Genomic DNA, 21,528 nt, shown 5'->3' on the forward strand with positions numbered 1-21,528 from the left:
AGTTAGACCCGAAAAAACACGGACGGTGCCACTTTCTGCCATCAAAAAGTGCTCTCAGCGGAAGCCTTTGGCTACACCTGAACTCCCTGGGGGAGCCTTTACGCAACCCCACACTCAACAGGACTCTGCGCCTTCACTCTTTCCTAACAACCCTAAACATAACCCTAACCGCAACAAGAAGCTCAACCCGAGTTAGACCCGAAAAAACACGGACGGTGCCACTTTCTGCCATCAAAAAGTGCTCTCAGCGGAAGCCTTTGGGTACACCTGAACTCCCTGGGGGAGCCTTTACGCAACCCCACACTCAACAGGACTCTGCGTCTTCATTCTTTCCTAACAACCCTAAACATAACCCTAACCGGAACAAGAAGCTGAACCCGAGCTAGACCCGAAAAAACACGGACGGTGCCACTTTCTGCCATCAAAAAGTGCTCTCAGCAGAAGCCTTTGGGTACTCCTGAACTCCCTGGGGGAGCCTTTACGCAACCCCACACTCAACAGGACTCTGAGCCTTCACTCTTTGCAAGCAACCCTAAACATAACCCTAACCGCAACAAGAAGCTGAACCCGAGTTAGACCCGAAAAAACACGGACGGTGCCACTTTCTGCCATCAAAAAGTGCTCTCAGCGGAAGCCTTTGGGTACACCTGAACTCCCTGGGGGAGCCTTTACGCAACCCCACACTCAACAGGACTCTGCGTCTTCACTCTTTCCTAACAACCCTAAACATAACCCTAACCGCAACAAGAAGCTGAACCCGAGTTAGACCCGAAAAAACACGTACGGTGCCACTTTCTGCCATCAAAAAGTGCTCTCAGCGGAAGCCTTTGGGTACACCTGAACTCCCTGGGGGAGCCTTTACGCAACCCCACACTCAACAGGACTCTGCGCCTTCACTCTTTCCTAACAACCCTAAACATAACCCTAACCGCAACAAGAAGCTGAACCCGAGTTAGACCCGAAAAAACACGGACGGTGCCACTTTCTGCCATCAAAAAGTGCTCTCAGCGGAAGCCTTTGGGTACACCTGAACTCCCTGGGGGAGCCTTTACGCAACCCCACACTCAACAGGACTCTGCGTCTTCACTCTTTCCTAACAACCCTAAACATAACCCTAACCGCAACAAGAAGCTGAACCCGAGTTAGACCCGAAAAAACACGGACGGTGCCACTTTCTGCCATCAAAAAGTGCTCTCAGCGGAAGCCTTTGGGTACACCTGAACTCCCTGGGGGAGCCTTTACGCAACCCCACACTCAACAGGACTCTGAGCCTTCACTGTTCGCAAACAACCCTAAACATAACCCTAACCGCAACAAGAAGCTGAACCCGAGTTAGACCCGAAAAAACACGGACGGTGCCACTTTCTGCCATCAAAAAGTGCTCTCAGCGGAAGCCTTTGGGTACACCTGAACTCCCTGGGGGAGCCTTTACACAACCCCACACTCAACAGGACTCTGTGTCTTCATTCTTTCCTAACAACCCTAAACATAACCCTAACCGCAACAAGAAGCTGAACCCGAGTTAGACCCGAAAAAACACGGACGGTGCCACTTTCTGCCATCAAAAAGTGCTCTCAGCGGAAGCCTTTGGGTACACCTGAACTCCCTGGGGGAGCCTTTACGCAACCCCACACTCAACAGGACTCTGCGTCTTCACTCTTTCCTAACAACCCTAAACATAACCCTAACCGCAACAAGAAGCTGAACCCGAGTTAGACCCGAAAAAACACGTACCGTGCCACTTTCTGCCATCAAAAAGTGCTCTCAGCGGAAGCCTTTGGCTACACCTGAACTCCCTGGGGGAGCCTTTACGCAACCCCACACTCAACAGGACTCTGCGTCTTCACTCTTTCCTAACAACCCTAAACATAACCCTAACCGCAACAAGAAGCTGAACCCGAGTTAGACCCGAAAAAACACGGACGGTGCCACTTTCTGCCATCAAAAAGTGCTCTCAGCGGAAGCCTTTGGGTACACCTGAACTCCCTGGGGGAGCCTTTACGCAACCCCACACTCAACAGGACTCTGCGTCTTCACTCTTTCCTAACAACCCTAAACATAACCCTAACCGCAACAAGAAGCTGAACCCGAGTTAGACCCGAAAAAACACGGACGGTGCCACTTTCTGCCATCAAAAAGTGCTCTCAGCGGAAGCCTTTGGGTACACCTGAACTCCCTGGGGGAGCCTTTACGCAACCCCACACTCAACAGGACTCTGCGCCTTCACTCTTTCCTAACAACCCTAAACATAACCCTAACCGCAACAAGAAGCTGAACCCGAGTTAGACCCGAAAAAACACGGACGGTGCCACTTTCTGCCATCAAAAAGTGCTCTCAGCGGAAGCCTTTGGCTACACCTGAACTCCCTGGGGGAGCCTTTACGCAACCCCACACTCAACAGGACTCTGAGCCTTCACTGTTCGCAAACAACCCTAAACATAACCCTAACCGCAACAAGAAGCTGAACCCGAGTTAGACCCGAAAAAACACGTACGGTGCCACTTTCTGCCATCAAAAAGTGCTCTCAGCGGAAGCCTTTGGGTACACCTGAACTCCCTGGGGGAGCCTTTACGCAACCCCACACTCAACAGGACTCTGTGTCTTCATTCTTTCCTAACAACCCTAAACATAACCCTAACCGGAACAAGAAGCTGAACCCGAGCTAGACCCGAAAAAACACGGACGGTGCCACTTTCTGCCATCAAAAAGTGCTCTCAGCAGAAGCCTTTGGGTACTCCTGAACTCCCTGGGGGAGCCTTTACGCAACCCCACACTCAACAGGACTCTGAGCCTTCACTCTTTGCAAGCAACCCTAAACATAACCCTAACCGCAACAAGAAGCTGAACCCGAGTTAGACCCGAAAAAACACGGACGGTGCCACTTTCTGCCATCAAAAAGTGCTCTCAGCGGAAGCCTTTGGGTACACCTGAACTCCCTGGGGGAGCCTTTACGCAACCCCACACTCAACAGGACTCTGCGTCTTCACTCTTTCCTAACAACCCTAAACATAACCCTAACCGCAACAAGAAGCTGAACCCGAGTTAGACCCGAAAAAACACGTACGGTGCCACTTTCTGCCATCAAAAAGTGCTCTCAGCGGAAGCCTTTGGGTACACCTGAACTCCCTGGGGGAGCCTTTACGCAACCCCACACGCAACAGGACTCTGCGTCTTCACTCTTTCCTAACAACCCTAAACATAACCCTAACCGCAACAAGAAGCTGAACCCGAGTTAGACCCGAAAAAACACGGACGGTGCCACTTTCTGCCATCAAAAAGTGCTCTCAGCGGAAGCCTTTGGCTACACCTGAACTCCCTGGGGGAGCCTTTACGCAACCCCACACTCAACAGGACTCTGCGTCTTCACTCTTTCCTAACAACCCTAAACATAACCCTAACCGCAACAAGAAGCTCAACCCGAGTTAGACCCGAAAAAACACGGACGGTGCCACTTTCTGCCATCAAAAGGTGCTCTCAGCGGAAGCCTTTGGGTACACCTGAACTCCCTGGGGGAGCCTTTACGCAACCCCACACTCAACAGGACTCTGCGTCTTCACTCTTTCCTAACAACCCTAAACATAACCCTAACCGCAACAAGAAGCTGAACCCGAGTTAGACCCGAAAAAACACCTACGGTGCCACTTTCTGTCATCAAAAAGTGCTCTCAGCAAAAGCCTTTGGGTACACCTGAACTCCCTGGGGGAGCCTTTACCGAACCCCACACTCAACAGGACTCTGCGCCTTCACTCTTTCCTAACAACCCTAAACATAACCCTAACCAGAACAAGAAGCTGAACCCGAGTTAGACCCAAAAAAACACGTACGGTGCCACTTTCTGCCATCAAAAAGCGCTCTGAGCGGAAGCCTTTGGGTACTCCTGAACTCCCTGGGGGAGCCTTTACGCAACCCCACACTCAACAGGACTCTGCGCCTTCACTCTTTCCTAACAACCCTAAACATAACCCTAACCGCAACAAGAAGCTGAACCCGAGTTAGACCCGAAAAAACACGGACGGTGCCACTTTCTGCCATCAAAAAGTGCTCTCAGCGGAAGCCTTTGGGTACACCTGAACTCCCTGGGGGAGCCTTTACGCAACCCCACACTCAACAGGACTCTGCGTCTTCACTCTTTCCTAACAACCCTAAACATAACCCTAACCGCAACAAGAAGCTGAACCCGAGTTAGACCCGAAAAAACACGGACGGTGCCACTTTCTGCCATCAAAAAGTGCTCTCAGCGGAAGCCTTTGGGTACACCTGAACTCCCTGGGGGAGCCTTTACGCAACCCCACACTCAACAGGACTCTGCGTCTTCACTCTTTCCTAACAACCCTAAACATAACCCTAACCGCAACAAGAAGCTGAACCCGAGTTAGACCCGAAAAAACACGGACGGTGCCACTTTCTGCCATCAAAAAGTGCTCTCAGCGGAAGCCTTTGGCTACACCTGAACTCCCTGGGGGAGCCTTTACGCAACCCCACACTCAACAGGACTCTGCGTCTTCACTCTTTCCTAACAACCCTAAACATAACCCTAACCGCAACAAGAAGCTGAACCCGAGTTAGACCCGAAAAAACACGGACGGTGCCACTTTCTGCCATCAAAAAGTGCTCTCAGCGGAAGCCTTTGGGTACACCTGAACTCCCTGGGGGAGCCTTTACGCAACCCCACACTCAACAGGACTCTGCGTCTTCACTCTTTCCTAACAACCCTAAACATAACCCTAACCGCAACAAGAAGCTGAACCCGAGTTAGACCCGAAAAAACACGGACGGTGCCACTTTCTGCCATCAAAAAGTGCTCTCAGCGGAAGCCTTTGGCTACACCTGAACTCCCTGGGGGAGCCTTTACGCAACCCCACACTCAACAGGACTCTGCGTCTTCACTCTTTCCTAACAACCCTAAACATAACCCTAACCGCAACAAGAAGCTGAACCCGAGTTAGACCCGAAAAAACACGGACGGTGCCACTTTCTGCCATCAAAAAGTGCTCTCAGCGGAAGCCTTTGGCTACACCTGAACTCCCTGGGGGAGCCTTTACGCAACCCCACACTCAACAGGACTCTGCGTCTTCACTCTTTCCTAACAACCCTAAACATAACCCTAACCGCAACAAGAAGCTGAACCCGAGTTAGACCCGAAAAAACAAGGACGGTGCCACTTTCTGCCATCAAAAAGTGCTCTCAGCGGAAGCCTTTGGGTACACCTGAACTCCCTGGGGGAGCCTTTACGCAACCCCACACTCAACAGGACTCTGCGCCTTCACTCTTTCCTAACAACCCTAAACATAACCCTAACCGCAACAAGAAGCTGAACCCGAGTTAGACCCGAAAAAACACGTACGGTGCCACTTTCTGCCATCAAAAAGTGCTCTCAGCGGAAGCCTTTGGGTACACCTGAACTCCCTGGGGGAGCCTTTACGCAACCCCACACTCAACAGGACTCTGAGCCTTCACTGTTCGCAAACAACCCTAAACATAACCCTAACCGGAACAAGAAGCTGAACCCGAGTTAGACCCGAAAAAACACGTACGGTGCCACTTTCTGCCATCAAAAAGTGCTCTCAGCGGAAGCCTTTGGGTACACCTGAACTCCCTGGGGGAGCCTTTACGCAACCCCACACTCAACAGGACTCTGTGTCTTCATTCTTTCCTAACAACCCTAAACATAACCCTAACCGCAACAAGAAGCTGAACCCGAGTTAGACCCGAAAAAACACGTACGGTGCCACTTTCTGCCATCAAAAAGTGCTCTCTGCGGAAGCCTTTGGGTACACCTGAACTCCCTGGGGGAGCCTTTACGCAACCCCACACTCAACAGGACTCTGCGCCTTCACTCTTTCCTAACAACCCTAAACATAACCCTAACTGGAACAAGAAGCTGAACCCGAGTTAGACCCGAAAAAACATGTAGGGTGCCACTTTCTGCCATCAAAAAGTGCTCTCAGCGGAAGCCTTTGGGTACACCTGAACTCCCTGGGGGAGCCTTTACGCAACCCCACACTCAACAGGACTCTGCGTCTTCACTCTTTCCTAACAACCCTAAACATAACCCTAACCGGAACAAGAAGCTGAACCCGAGTTAGACCCGAAAAAACACGTACGGTGCCACTTTCTGCCATCAAAAAGTGCTCTCAGCGGAAGCCTTTGGGTACACCTGAACTCCCTGGGGGAGCCTTTACGCAACCCCACACTCAACAGGACTCTGCGTCTTCACTCTTTCCTAACAACCCTAAACATAACCCTAACCGCAACAAGAAGCTGAACCCGAGTTAGACCCGAAAAAACACGGACGGTGCCACTTTCTGCCATCAAAAAGTGCTCTCAGCGGAAGCCTTTGGGTACACCTGAACTCCCTGGGGGAGCCTTTACGCAACCCCACACTCAACAGGACTCTGCGTCTTCACTCTTTCCTAACAACCCTAAACATAACCCTAACCGCAACAAGAAGCTGAACCCGAGTTAGACCCGAAAAAACACGGACGGTGCCACTTTATGCCATCAAAAAGTGCTCTCAGCGGAAGCCTTTGGGTACACCTGAACTCCCTGGGGGAGCCTTTACGAAACCCCACACGCAACAGGACTCTGCGTCTTCACTCTTTCCTAACAACCCTAAACATAACCCTAACCGCAACAAGAAGCTGAACCCGAGTTAGACCCGAAAAAACACGGACGGTGCCACTTTCTGCCATCAAAAAGTGCTCTCAGCGAAAGCCTTTGGGAACACCTGAACTCCCTGGGGGAGCCTTTACGCAACCCCACACTCAACAGGACTCTGCGTCTTCACTCTTTCCTAACAACCCTAAACATAACCCTAACCGCAACAAGAAGCTGAACCCGAGTTAGACCCGAAAAAACACGGACGGTGCCACTTTCTGCCATCAAAAAGTGCTCTCAGCGGAAGCCTTTGGGTACACCTGAACTCCCTGGGGGAGCCTTTACGCAACCCCACACTCAACAGGACTCTGCGTCTTCACTCTTTCCTAACAACCCTAAACATAACCCTAACCGCAACAAGAAGCTGAACCCGAGTTAGACCCGAAAAAACACGGACGGTGCCACTTTCTGCCATCAAACAGTGCTCTCAGCGGAAGCCTTTGGGTACACCTGAACTCCCTGGGGGAGCCTTTACGCAACCCCACACTCAACAGGACTCTGCGTCTTCACTCTTTCCTAACAACCCTAAACATAACCCTAACCGCAACAAGAAGCTGAACCCAAGTTAGACCCGAAAAAACACGTACGGTGCCACTTTCTGCCATCAAAAAGTGCTCTCAGCGGAAGCCTTTGGGTACACCTGAACTCCCTGGGGGAGCCTTTACGCAACCCCACACTCAACAGGACTCTGCGTCTTCACTCTTTCCTAACAACCCTAAACATAACCCTAACCGCAACAAGAAGCTGAACCCGAGTTAGACCCGAAAAAACACGGACGGTGCCACTTTCTGCCATCAAAAAGTGCTCTCAGCGGAAGCCTTTGGGTACACCTGAACTCCCTGGGGGAGCCTTTACGCAACCCCACACTCAACAGGACTCTGCGTCTTCACTCTTTCCTAACAACCCTAAACATAACCCTAACCGCAACAAGAAGCTGAACCCGAGTTAGACCCGAAAAAACACGGACGGTGCCACTTTCTGCCATCAAAAAGTGCTCTCAGCGGAAGCCTTTGGGTACACCTGAACTCCCTGGGGGAGCCTTTACGCAACCCCACACTCAACAGGACTCTGCGTCTTCACTCTTTCCTAACAACCCTAAACATAACCCTAACCGCAACAAGAAGCTGAACCCGAGTTAGACCCGAAAAAACACGGACGGTGCCACTTTCTGCCATCAAAAAGTGCTCTCAGTGGAAGCCTTTGGGTACACCTGAACTCCCCGGGGGAGCCTTTACGCAACCCCACACTCAACAGGACTCTGCGTCTTCACTCTTTCCTAACAACCCTAAACATAACCCTAACCGCAACAAGAAGCTGAACCCGAGTTAGACCCGAAAAAACACGTACGGTGCCACTTTATGCCATCAAAAAGTGCTCTCAGCGGAAGCCTTTGGGTACACCTGAACTCCCTGGGGGAGCCTTTACGCAACCCCACACTCAACAGGACTCTGAGCCTTCACTGTTCGCAAACAACACTAAACATAACCCGAACCGGAACAAGAAGCTGAACCCGAGTTAGACCCGAAAAAACACGGACGGTGCCACTTTCTGCCATCAAAAAGTGCTCTCAGCGGAAGCCTTTGGGTACACCTGAACTCCCTGGGGGAGCCTTTACGCAACCCCACACTCAACAGGACTCTGTGTCTTCATTCTTTCCTAACAACCCTAAACATAACCCTAACCGCAGCAAGAAGCTGAACCCGAGTTAGACCCGAAAAAACACGTACGGTGCCACTTTCTACCATCAAAAAGTGCTCTCTGCGGAAGCCTTTGGGTACACCTGAACTCCCTGGGGGAGCCTTTACGCAACCCCACACTCAACAGGACTCTCCGCCTTCACTCTTTCCTAACAACCCTAAACATAACCCTTAGCGGAACAAGAAGCTGAACCCGAGTTAGACCCGAAAAAACACGTACGGTGCCACTTTCTGCCATCAAAAAGTGCTCTCAGCGGAAGCCTTTGGGTACACCTGAACTCCCTGGGGGAGCCTTTACGCAACCCCACACTCAACAGGACTCTGCGTCTTCACTCTTTCCTAACAACCCTAAACATAACCCTAACCGCAACAAGAAGCTGAACGCGAGTTAGACCCGAAAAAACACGTACGGTGCCACTTTCTGCCATCAAAAAGTGCTCTCAGCGAAAGCCTTTGGGAACACCTGAACTCCCTGGGGGAGCCTTTACGCAACCCCACACTCAACAGGACTCTGCGCCTTCACTCTTTCCTAACAACCCTAAACATAACCCTAACTGGAACAAGAAGCTGAACCCGAGTTAGACCCGAAAAAACATGTACGGTGCCACTTTCTGCCATCAAAAAGTGCTCTCAGCGGAAGCCTTTGGGTACACCTGAACTCCCTGGGGGAGCCTTTACGCAACCCCACACTCAACAGGACTCTGCGTCTTCACTCTTTCCTAACAACCCTAAACATAACCCTAACCGCAACAAGAAGCTGAACCCGAGTTATACCCGAAAAAACACGGACGGTGCCACTTTCTGCCATCAAAAAGTGCTCTCAGCGGAAGCCTTTGGGTACACCTGAACTCCCTGGGGGAGCCTTTACGCAACCCCACACTCAACAGGACTCTGCGTCTTCACTCTTTCCTAACAACCCTAAACATAACCCTAACCGCAACAAGAAGCTGAACCCGAGTTAGACCCGAAAAAACACGGACGGTGCCACTTTCTGCCATCAAAAAGTGCTCTCAGCGGAAGCCTTTGGGTACACCTGAACTCCCTGGGGGAGCCTTTACGCAACCCCACACTCAACAGGACTCTGCGTCTTCACTCTTTCCTAACAACCCTAAACATAACCCTAACCGCAACAAGAAGCTGAACCCGAGTTAGACCCGAAAAAACACGGACGGTGCCACTTTATGCCATCAAAAAGTGCTCTCAGCGGAAGCCTTTGGGTACACCTGAACTCCCTGGGGGAGCCTTTACGCAACCCCACACGCAACAGGACTCTGCGTCTTCACTCTTTCCTAACAACCCTAAACATAACCCTAACCGCAACAAGAAGCTGAACCCGAGTTAGACCCGAAAAAACACGTACAGTGCCACTTTATGCCATCAAAAAGTGCTCTCAGCGGAAGCCTTTGGGTACACCTGAACTCCCTGGGGGAGCCTTTACGCAACCCCACACTCAACAGGACTCTGCGTCTTCACTCTTTCCTAACAACCCTAAACATAACCCTAACCGCAACAAGAAGCTGAACCCGAGTTAGACCCGAAAAAACACGGACGGTGCCACTTTCTGCCATCAAAAAGTGCTCTCAGCGGAAGCCTTTGGGAACACCTGAACTCCCTGGGGGAGCCTTTACGCAACCCCACACTCAACAGGACTCTGCGTCTTCACTCTTTCCTAACAACCCTAAACATAACCCTAACCGGAACAAGAAGCTGAACCCGAGTTAGACCCGAAAAAACACGGACGGTGCCACTTTCTGCCATCAAAAAGTGCTCTCAGCGGAAGCCTTTGGGTACACCTGAACTCCCTGGGGGAGCCTTTACGCAACCCCACACTCAACAGGACTCTGCGTCTTCACTCTTTCCTAACAACCCTAAACATAACCCTAACCGCAACAAGAAGCTGAACCCGAGTTAGACCCGAAAAAACACGGACGGTGCCACTTTCTGCCATCAAAAAGTGCTCTCAGCGGAAGCCTTTGGCTACACCTGAACTCCCTGGGGGAGCCTTTACGCAACCCCACACTCAACAGGACTCTGCGTCTTCACTCTTTCCTAACAACCCTAAACATAACCCTAACCGCAACAAGAAGCTGAACCCGAGTTAGACCCGAAAAAACACGGACGGTGCCACTTTCTGCCATCAAAAAGTGCTCTCAGCGGAAGCCTTTGGCTACACCTGAACTCCCTGGGGGAGCCTTTACGCAACCCCACACTCAACAGGACTCTGCGTCTTCACTCTTTCCTAACAACCCTAAACATAACCCTAACCGCAACAAGAAGCTGAACCCGAGTTAGACCCGAAAAAACACGGACGGTGCCACTTTCTGCCATCAAAAAGTGCTCTCAGCGGAAGCCTTTGGGTACACCTGAACTCCCTGGGGGAGCCTTTACGCAACCCCACACTCAACAGGACTCTGCGTCTTCACTCTTTCCTAACAACCCTAAACATAACCCTAACCGCAACAAGAAGCTCAACCCGAGTTAGACCCGAAAAAACACGTACGGTGCCACTTTCTGCCATCAAAAAGTGCTCTCAGCGGAAGCCTTTGGCTACACCTGAACTCCCTGGGGGAGCCTTTACGCAACCCCACACTCAACAGGACTCTGCGTCTTCACTCTTTCCTAACAACCCTAAACATAACCCTAACCGCAACAAGAAGCTGAACCCGAGTTAGACCCGAAAAAACAAGGACGGTGCCACTTTCTGCCATCAAAAAGTGCTCTCAGCGGAAGCCTTTGGGTACACCTGAACTCCCTGGGGGAGCCTTTACGCAACCCCACACTCAACAGGACTCTGCGCCTTCACTCTTTCCTAACAACCCTAAACATAACCCTAACCGCAACAAGAAGCTGAACCCGAGTTAGACCCGAAAAAACACGTACGGTGCCACTTTCTGCCATCAAAAAGTGCTCTCAGCGGAAGCCTTTGGGTACACCTGAACTCCCTGGGGGAGCCTTTACGCAACCCCACACTCAACAGGACTCTGAGCCTTCACTGTTCGCAAACAACCCTAAACATAACCCTAACCGGAACAAGAAGCTGAACCCGAGTTAGACCCGAAAAAACACGTACGGTGCCACTTTCTGCCATCAAAAAGTGCTCTCAGCGGAAGCCTTTGGGTACACCTGAACTCCCTGGGGGAGCCTTTACGCAACCCCACACTCAACAGGACTCTGTGTCTTCATTCTTTCCTAACAACCCTAAACATAACCCTAACCGCAACAAGAAGCTGAACCCGAGTTAGACCCGAAAAAACACGTACGGTGCCACTTTCTGCCATCAAAAAGTGCTCTCTGCGGAAGCCTTTGGGTACACCTGAACTCCCTGGGGGAGCCTTTACGCAACCCCACACTCAACAGGACTCTGCGCCTTCACTCTTTCCTAACAACCCTAAACATAACCCTAACTGGAACAAGAAGCTGAACCCGAGTTAGACCCGAAAAAACATGTAGGGTGCCACTTTCTGCCATCAAAAAGTGCTCTCAGCGGAAGCCTTTGGGTACACCTGAACTCCCTGGGGGAGCCTTTACGCAACCCCACACTCAACAGGACTCTGCGTCTTCACTCTTTCCTAACAACCCTAAACATAACCCTAACCGCAACAAGAAGCTGAACCCGAGTTAGACCCGAAAAAACACGGACGGTGCCACTTTCTGCCATCAAAAAGTGCTCTCAGCGGAAGCCTTTGGGTACACCTGAACTCCCTGGGGGAGCCTTTACGCAACCCCACACTCAACAGGACTCTGCGTCTTCACTCTTTCCTAACAACCCTAAACATAACCCTAACCGCAACAAGAAGCTGAACCCGAGTTAGACCCGAAAAAACACGGACGGTGCCACTTTCTGCCATCAAAAAGTGCTCTCAGCGGAAGCCTTTGGGTACACCTGAACTCCCTGGGGGAGCCTTTACGCAACCCCACACTCAACAGGACTCTGCGTCTTCACTCTTTCCTAACAACCCTAAACATAACCCTAACCGCAACAAGAAGCTGAACCCGAGTTAGACCCGAAAAAACACGGACGGTGCCACTTTATGCCATCAAAAAGTGCTCTCAGCGGAAGCCTTTGGGTACACCTGAACTCCCTGGGGGAGCCTTTACGAAACCCCACACGCAACAGGACTCTGCGTCTTCACTCTTTCCTAACAACCCTAAACATAACCCTAACCGCAACAAGAAGCTGAACCCGAGTTAGACCCGAAAAAACACGGACGGTGCCACTTTCTGCCATCAAAAAGTGCTCTCAGCGAAAGCCTTTGGGAACACCTGAACTCCCTGGGGGAGCCTTTACGCAACCCCACACTCAACAGGACTCTGCGTCTTCACTCTTTCCTAACAACCCTAAACATAACCCTAACCGCAACAAGAAGCTGAACCCGAGTTAGACCCGAAAAAACACGTACGGTGCCACTTTCTGCCATCAAAAAGTGCTCTCAGCGGAAGCCTTTGGGTACACCTGAACTCCCTGGGGGAGCCTTTACGCAACCCCACACTCAACAGGACTCTGCGTCTTCACTCTTTCCTAACAACCCTAAACATAACCCTAACCGCAACAAGAAGCTGAACCCGAGTTAGACCCGAAAAAACACGGACGGTGCCACTTTCTGCCATCAAACAGTGCTCTCAGCGGAAGCCTTTGGGTACACCTGAACTCCCTGGGGGAGCCTTTACGCAACCCCACACTCAACAGGACTCTGCGTCTTCACTCTTTCCTAACAACCCTAAACATAACCCTAACCGCAACAAGAAGCTGAACCCAAGTTAGACCCGAAAAAACACGTACGGTGCCACTTTCTGCCATCAAAAAGTGCTCTCAGCGGAAGCCTTTGGGTACACCTGAACTCCCTGGGGGAGCCTTTACGCAACCCCACACTCAACAGGACTCTGCGTCTTCACTCTTTCCTAACAACCCTAAACATAACCCTAACCGCAACAAGAAGCTGAACCCGAGTTAGACCCGAAAAAACACGGACGGTGCCACTTTCTGCCATCAAAAAGTGCTCTCAGCGGAAGCCTTTGGGTACACCTGAACTCCCTGGGGGAGCCTTTACGCAACCCCACACTCAACAGGACTCTGCGTCTTCACTCTTTCCTAACAACCCTAAACATAACCCTAACCGCAACAAGAAGCTGAACCCGAGTTAGACCCGAAAAAACACGTACGGTGCCACTTTCTGCCATCAAAAAGTGCTCTCAGCGGAAGCCTTTGGGTACACCTGAACTCCCTGGGGGAGCCGTTACGCAACCCCACACTCAACAGGACTCTGCGTCTTCACTCTTTCCTAACAACCCTAAACATAACCCTAACCGCAACAAGAAGCTGAACCCGAGTTAGACCCGAAAAAGCACGGACGGTGCCACTTTCTGCCATCAAAAAGTGCTCTCAGTGGAAGCCTTTGGGTACACCTGAACTCCCCGGGGGAGCCTTTACGCAACCCCACACTCAACAGGACTCTGCGTCTTCACTCTTTCCTAACAACCCTAAACATAACCCTAACCGCAACAAGAAGCTGAACCCGAGTTAGACCCGAAAAAACACGTACGGTGCCACTTTATGCCATCAAAAAGTGCTCTCAGCGGAAGCCTTTGGGTACACCTGAACTCCCTGGGGGAGCCTTTACGCAACCCCACACTCAACAGGACTCTGAGCCTTCACTGTTCGCAAACAACACTAAACATAACCCGAACCGGAACAAGAAGCTGAACCCGAGTTAGACCCGAAAAAACACGGACGGTGCCACTTTCTGCCATCAAAAAGTGCTCTCAGCGGAAGCCTTTGGGTACACCTGAACTCCCTGGGGGAGCCTTTACGCAACCCCACACTCAACAGGACTCTGTGTCTTCATTCTTTCCTAACAACCCTAAACATAACCCTAACCGCAGCAAGAAGCTGAACCCGAGTTAGACCCGAAAAAACACGTACGGTGCCACTTTCTACCATCAAAAAGTGCTCTCTGCGGAAGCCTTTGGGTACACCTGAACTCCCTGGGGGAGCCTTTACGCAACCCCACACTCAACAGGACTCTGCGCCTTCACTCTTTCCTAACAACCCTAAACATAACCCTTAGCGGAACAAGAAGCTGAACCCGAGTTAGACCCGAAAAAACACGTACGGTGCCACTTTCTGCCATCAAAAAGTGCTCTCAGCGGAAGCCTTTGGGTACACCTGAACTCCCTGGGGGAGCCTTTACGCAACCCCACACTCAACAGGACTCTGCGTCTTCACTCTTTCCTAACAACCCTAAACATAACCCTAACCGCAACAAGAAGCTGAACGCGAGTTAGACCCGAAAAAACACGTACGGTGCCACTTTCTGCCATCAAAAAGTGCTCTCAGCGAAAGCCTTTGGGAACACCTGAACTCCCTGGGGGAGCCTTTACGCAACCCCACACTCAACAGGACTCTGCGCCTTCACTCTTTCCTAACAACCCTAAACATAACCCTAACTGGAACAAGAAGCTGAACCCGAGTTAGACCCGAAAAAACATGTACGGTGCCACTTTCTGCCATCAAAAAGTGCTCTCAGCGGAAGCCTTTGGGTACACCTGAACTCCCTGGGGGAGCCTTTACGCAACCCCACACTCAACAGGACTCTGCGTCTTCACTCTTTCCTAACAACCCTAAACATAACCCTAACCGCAACAAGAAGCTGAACCCGAGTTATACCCGAAAAAACACGTACGGTGCCACTTTCTGCCATCAAAAAGTGCTCTCAGCGGAAGCCTTTGGGTACACCTGAACTCCCTGGGGGAGCCTTTACGCAACCCCACACTCAACAGGACTCTGCGTCTTCACTCTTTCCTAACAACCCTAAACATAACCCTAACCGCAACAAGAAGCTGAACCCGAGTTAGACCCGAAAAAACACGGACGGTGCCACTTTCTGCCATCAAAAAGTGCTCTCAGCGGAAGCCTTTGGGTACACCTGAACTCCCTGGGGGAGCCTTTACGCAACCCCACACTCAACAGGACTCTGCGTCTTCACTCTTTCCTAACAACCCTAAACATAACCCTAACCGCAACAAGAAGCTGAACCCGAGTTAGACCCGAAAAAACACGGACGGTGCCACTTTCTGCCATCAAAAAGTGCTCTCAGCGGAAGCCTTTGGGAACACCTGAACTCCCTGGGGGAGCCTTTACGCAACCCCACACTCAACAGGACTCTGCGTCTTCACTCTTTCCTAACAACCCTAAACATAACCCTAACCGGAACAAGAAGCTGAACCCGAGTTAGACCCGAAAAAACACGGACGGTGCCACTTTCTGCCATCAAAAAGTGCTCTCAGCGGAAGCCTTTGGGTACACCTGAACTCCCTGGGGGAGCCTTTACGCAACCCCACACTCAACAGGACTCTGCGTCTTCACTCTTTCCTAACAACCCTAAACATAACCCTAACCGCAACAAGAAGCTGAACCCGAGTTAGACCCGAAAAAACACGGACGGTGCCACTTTCTGCCATCAAAAAGTGCTCTCAGCGGAAGCCTTTGGGTACACCTGAACTCCCTGGGGGAGCCTTTACGCAACCCCACACTCAACAGGACTCTGCGTCTTCACTCTTTCCTAACAACCCTAAACATAACCCTAACCGCAACAAGAAGCTGAACCCGAGTTAGACCCGAAAAAACACGTACGGTGCCACTTTCTGCCATCAAAAAGTGCTCTCAGCGGAAGCCTTTGGGTACACCTGAACTCCCTGGGGGAGCCTTTACGCAACCCCACACTCAACAGGACTCTGCGTCTTCACTCTTTCCTAACAACCCTAAACATAACCCTAACCGCAACAAGAAGCTGAACCCGAGTTAGACCCGAAAAAACACGGACGGTGCCACTTTCTGCCATCAAAAAGTGCTCTCAGCGGAAGCCTTTGGGTACACCTGAACTCCCTGGGGGAGCCTTTACGCAACCCCACACTCAACAGGACTCTGCGTCTTCACTCTTTCCTAACAACCCTAAACATAACCCTAACCGCAACAAGAAGCTGAACCCGAGTTAGACCCGAAAAAACACGGACGGTGCCACTTTATGCCATCAAAAAGTGCTCTCAGCGGAAGCCTTTGGGTACACCTGAACTCCCTGGGGGAGCCTTTACGCAACCCCACACGCAACAGGACTCTGCGTCTTCACTCTTTCCTAACAACCCTAAACATAACCCTAACCGCAACAAGAAGCTGAACCCGAGTTAGACCCGAAAAAACACGTACGGTGCCACTTTATGCCATCAAAAAGTGCTCTCAGCGGAAGCCTTTGGGTACACCTGAACTCCCTGGGGGAGCCTTTACGCAACCCCACACTCAACAGGACTCTGCGTCTTCACTCTTTCCTAACAACCCTAAACATAACCCTAACCGCAACAAGAAGCTGAACCCGAGTTAGACCCGAAAAAACACGGACGGTGCCACTTTCTGCCATCAAAAAGTGCTCTCAGCGGAAGCCTTTGGGAACACCTGAACTCCCTGGGGGAGCCTTTACGCAACCCCACACTCAACAGGACTCTGCGTCTTCACTCTTTCCTAACAACCCTAAACATAACCCTAACCGGAACAAGAAGCTGAACCCGAGTTAGACCCGAAAAAACACGTACGGTGCCACTTTCTGCCATCAAAAAGTGCTCTCAGCGGAAGCCTTTGGGTACACCTGAACTCCCTGGGGGAGCCTTTACGCAACCCCACACTCAACAGGACTCTGCGCCTTCACTCTTTCCTAACAACCCTAAACATAACCCTAACCGCAACAAGAAGCTGAACCCGAGTTAGACCCGAAAAAACACGGACGGTGCCACTTTCTGCCATCAAAAAGTGCTCTCAGCGGAAGCCTTTGGGTACACCTGAACTCCCTGGGGGAGCCTTTACGCAACCCCACACTCAACAGGACTCTGCGTCTTCACTCTTTCCTAACAACCCTAAACATAACCCTAACCGCAACAAGAAGCTCAACCCGAGTTAGACCCGAAAAAACACGGACGGTGCCACTTTCTGCCATCAAAAAGTGCTCTCAGCGGAAGCCTTTGGGTACACCTGAACTCCCTGGGGGAGCCTTTACGCAACCCCACACTCAACAGGACTCTGTGTCTTCATTCTTTCCTAACAACCCTAAACATAACCCTAACCGCAGCAAGAAGCTGAACCCGAGTTAGACCCGAAAAAACACGGACGGTGCCACTTTCTACCATCAAAAAGTGCTCTCTGCGGAAGCCTTTGGGTACACCTGAACTCCCTGGGGGAGCCTTTACGCAACCCCACACTCAACAGGACTCTGCGCCTTCACTCTTTCCTAACAACCCTAAACATAACCCTTAGCGGAACAAGAAGCTGAACCCGAGTTAGACCCGAAAAAACACGGACGGTGCCACTTTCTGCCATCAAAAAGTGCTCTCAGCGGAAGCCTTTGGGTACACCTGAACTCCCTGGGGGAGCCTTTACGCAACCCCACACTCAACAGGACTCTGCGTCTTCACTCTTTCCTAACAACCCTAAACATAACCCTAACCGCAACAAGAAGCTGAACGCGAGTTAGACCCGAAAAAACACGTACGGTGCCACTTTCTGCCATCAAAAAGTGCTCTCAGCGAAAGCCTTTGGGAACACCTGAACTCCCTGGGGGAGCCTTTACGCAACCCCACACTCAACAGGACTCTGCGCCTTCACTCTTTCCTAACAACCCTAAACATAACCCTAACTGGAACAAGAAGCTGAACCCGAGTTAGACCCGAAAAAACATGTACGGTGCCACTTTCTGCCATCAAAAAGTGCTCTCAGCGGAAGCCTTTGGGTACACCTGAACTCCCTGGGGGAGCCTTTACGCAACCCCACACTCAACAGGACTCTGCGTCTTCACTCTTTCCTAACAACCCTAAACATAACCCTAACCGCAACAAGAAGCTGAACCCGAGTTATACCCGAAAAAACACGGACGGTGCCACTTTCTGCCATCAAAAAGTGCTCTCAGCGGAAGCCTTTGGGTACACCTGAACTCCCTGGGGGAGCCTTTACGCAACCCCACACTCAACAGGACTCTGCGTCTTCACTCTTTCCTAACAACCCTAAACATAACCCTAACCGCAACAAGAAGCTCAACCCGAGTTAGACCCGAAAAAACACGGACGGTGCCACTTTCTGCCATCAAAAAGTGCTCTCAGCGGAAGCCTTTGGGTACACCTGAACTCCCTGGGGGAGCCTTTACGCAACCCCACACTCAACAGGACTCTGCGTCTTCACTCTTTCCTAACAACCCTAAACATAACCCTAACCGCAACAAGAAGCTGAACCCGAGTTAGACCCGAAAAAACACGGACGGTGCCACTTTCTGCCATCAAAAAGTGCTCTCAGCGGAAGCCTTTGGGAACACCTGAACTCCCTGGGGGAGCCTTTACGCAACCCCACACTCAACAGGACTCTGCGTCTTCACTCTTTCCTAACAACCCTAAACATAACCCTAACCGGAACAAGAAGCTGAACCCGAGTTAGACCCGAAAAAACACGGACGGTGCCACTTTCTGCCATCAAAAAGTGCTCTCAGCGGAAGCCTTTGGGTACACCTGAACTCCCTGGGGGAGCCTTTACGCAACCCCACACTCAACAGGACTCTGCGTCTTCACTCTTTCCTAACAACCCTAAACATAACCCTAACCGCAACAAGAAGCTGAACCCGAGTTAGACCCGAAAAAACACGGACGGTGCCACTTTCTGCCATCAAAAAGTGCTCTCAGCGGAAGCCTTTGGGTACACCTGAACTCCCTGGGGGAGCCTTTACGCAACCCCACACTCAACAGGACTCTGCGTCTTCACTCTTTCCTAACAACCCTAAACATAACCCTAACCGCAACAAGAAGCTGAACCCGAGTTAGACCCGAAAAAACACGTACGGTGCCACTTTCTGCCATCAAAAAGTGCTCTCAGCGGAAGCCTTTGGGTACACCTGAACTCCCTGGGGGAGCCTTTACGCAACCCCACACTCAACAGGACTCTGCGTCTTCACTCTTTCCTAACAACCCTAAACATAACCCTAACCGCAACAAGAAGCTGAACCCGAGTTAGACCCGAAAAAACACGTACGGTGCCACTTTCTGCCATCAAAAAGTGCTCTCAGCGGAAGCCTTTGGGTACACCTGAACTCCCTGGGGGAGCCTTTACGCAACCCCACACTCAACAGGACTCTGCGTCTTCACTCTTTCCTAACAACCCTAAACATAACCCTAACCGCAACAAGAAGCTGAACCCGAGTTAGACCCGAAAAAACACGGACGGTGCCACTTTATGCCATCAAAAAGTGCTCTCAGCGGAAGCCTTTGGGTACACCTGAACTCCCTGGGGGAGCCTTTACGCAACCCCACACGCAACAGGACTCTGCGTCTTCACTCTTTCCTAACAACCCTAAACATAACCCTAACCGCAACAAGAAGCTGAACCCGAGTTAGACCCGAAAAAACACGTACGGTGCCACTTTATGCCATCAAAAAGTGCTCTCAGCGGAAGCCTTTGGGTACACCTGAACTCCCTGGGGGAGCCTTTACGCAACCCCACACTCAACAGGACTCTGCGTCTTCACTCTTTCCTAACAACCCTAAACATAACCCTAACCGCAACAAGAAGCTGAACCCGAGTTAGACCCGAAAAAACACGGACGGTGCCACTTTCTGCCATCAAAAAGTGCTCTCAGCGGAAGCCTTTGGGAACACCTGAACTCCCTGGGGGAGCCTTTACGCAACCCCACACTCAACAGGACTCTGCGTCTTCACTCTTTCCTAACAACCCTAAACATAACCCTAACCGGAACAAGAAGCTGAACCCGAGTTAGACCCGAAAAAACACGTACGGTGCCACTTTCTGCCATCAAAAAGTGCTCTCAGCGGAAGCCTTTGGGTACACCTGAACTCCCTGGGGGAGCCTTTACGCAACCCCACACTCAACAGGACTCTGCGCCTTCACTCTTTCCTAACAACCCTAAACATAACCCTAACCGCAACAAGAAGCTGAACCCGAGTTAGACCCGAAAAAACACGGACGGTGCCACTTTCTGCCATCAAAAAGTGCTCTCAGCGGAAGCCTTTGGGTACACCTGAACTCCCTGGGGGAGCCTTTACGCAACCCCACACTCAACAGGACTCTGCGTCTTCACTCTTTCCTAACAACCCTAAACATAACCCTAACCGCAACAAGAAGCTCAACCCGAGTTAGACCCGAAAAAACACGGACGGTGCCACTTTCTGCCATCAAAAAGTGCTCTCAGCGGAAGCCTTTGGGTACACCTGAACTCCCTGGGGGAGCCTTTACGCAACCCCACACTCAACAGGACTCTGCGTCTTCACTCTTTCCTAACAACCCTAAACATAACCCTAACCGCAACAAGAAGCTGAACCCGAGTTAGACCCGAAAAAACACGGACGGTGCCACTTTCTGCCATCAAAAAGTGCTCTCAGCGGAAGCCTTTGGGTACACCTGAACTCCCTGGGGGAGCCTTTACGCAACCCCACACTCAACAGGACTCTGCGTCTTCACTCTTTCCTAACAACCCTAAACATAACCCTAACCGCAACAAGAAGCTGAACCCGAGTTAGACCCGAAAAAACACGGACGGTGCCACTTTCTGCCATCGAAAAGTGCTCTCAGCGGAAGCCTTTGGCTACACCTGAACTCCCTGGGGGAGCCTTTACGCAACCCCACACTCAACAGGACTCTGCGTCTTCACTCTTTCCTAACAACCCTAAACATAACCCTAACCGCAACAAGAAGCTGAACCCGAGTTAGACCCGAAAAAACACGTACGGTGCCACTTTCTGCCATCAAAAAGTGCTCTCAGCGGAAGCCTTTGGGTACACCTGAACTCCCTGGGGGAGCCTTTACGCAACCCCACACTCAACAGGACTCTGCGTCTTCACTCTTTCCTAACAACCCTAAACATAACCCTAACCGCAACAAGAAGCTGAACCCGAGTTAGACCCGAAAAAACACGGACGGTGCCACTTTCTGCCATCAAAAAGTGCTCTCAGCGGAAGCCTTTGGCTACACCTGAACTCCCTGGGGGAGCCTTTACGCAACCCCACACTCAACAGGACTCTGCGTCTTCACTCTTTCCTAACAACCCTAAACATAACCCTAACCGCAACAAGAAGCTGAACCCGAGTTAGACCCGAAAAAACACGGACGGTGCCACTTTCTGCCATCAAAAAGTGCTCTCAG

Source organism: Anser brachyrhynchus (genome assembly GCF_964034855.1).
Source record: "Anser brachyrhynchus genome assembly, chromosome: 29".
In the NCBI taxonomy this organism is placed as follows: Eukaryota; Metazoa; Chordata; class Aves; order Anseriformes; family Anatidae; genus Anser; species Anser brachyrhynchus.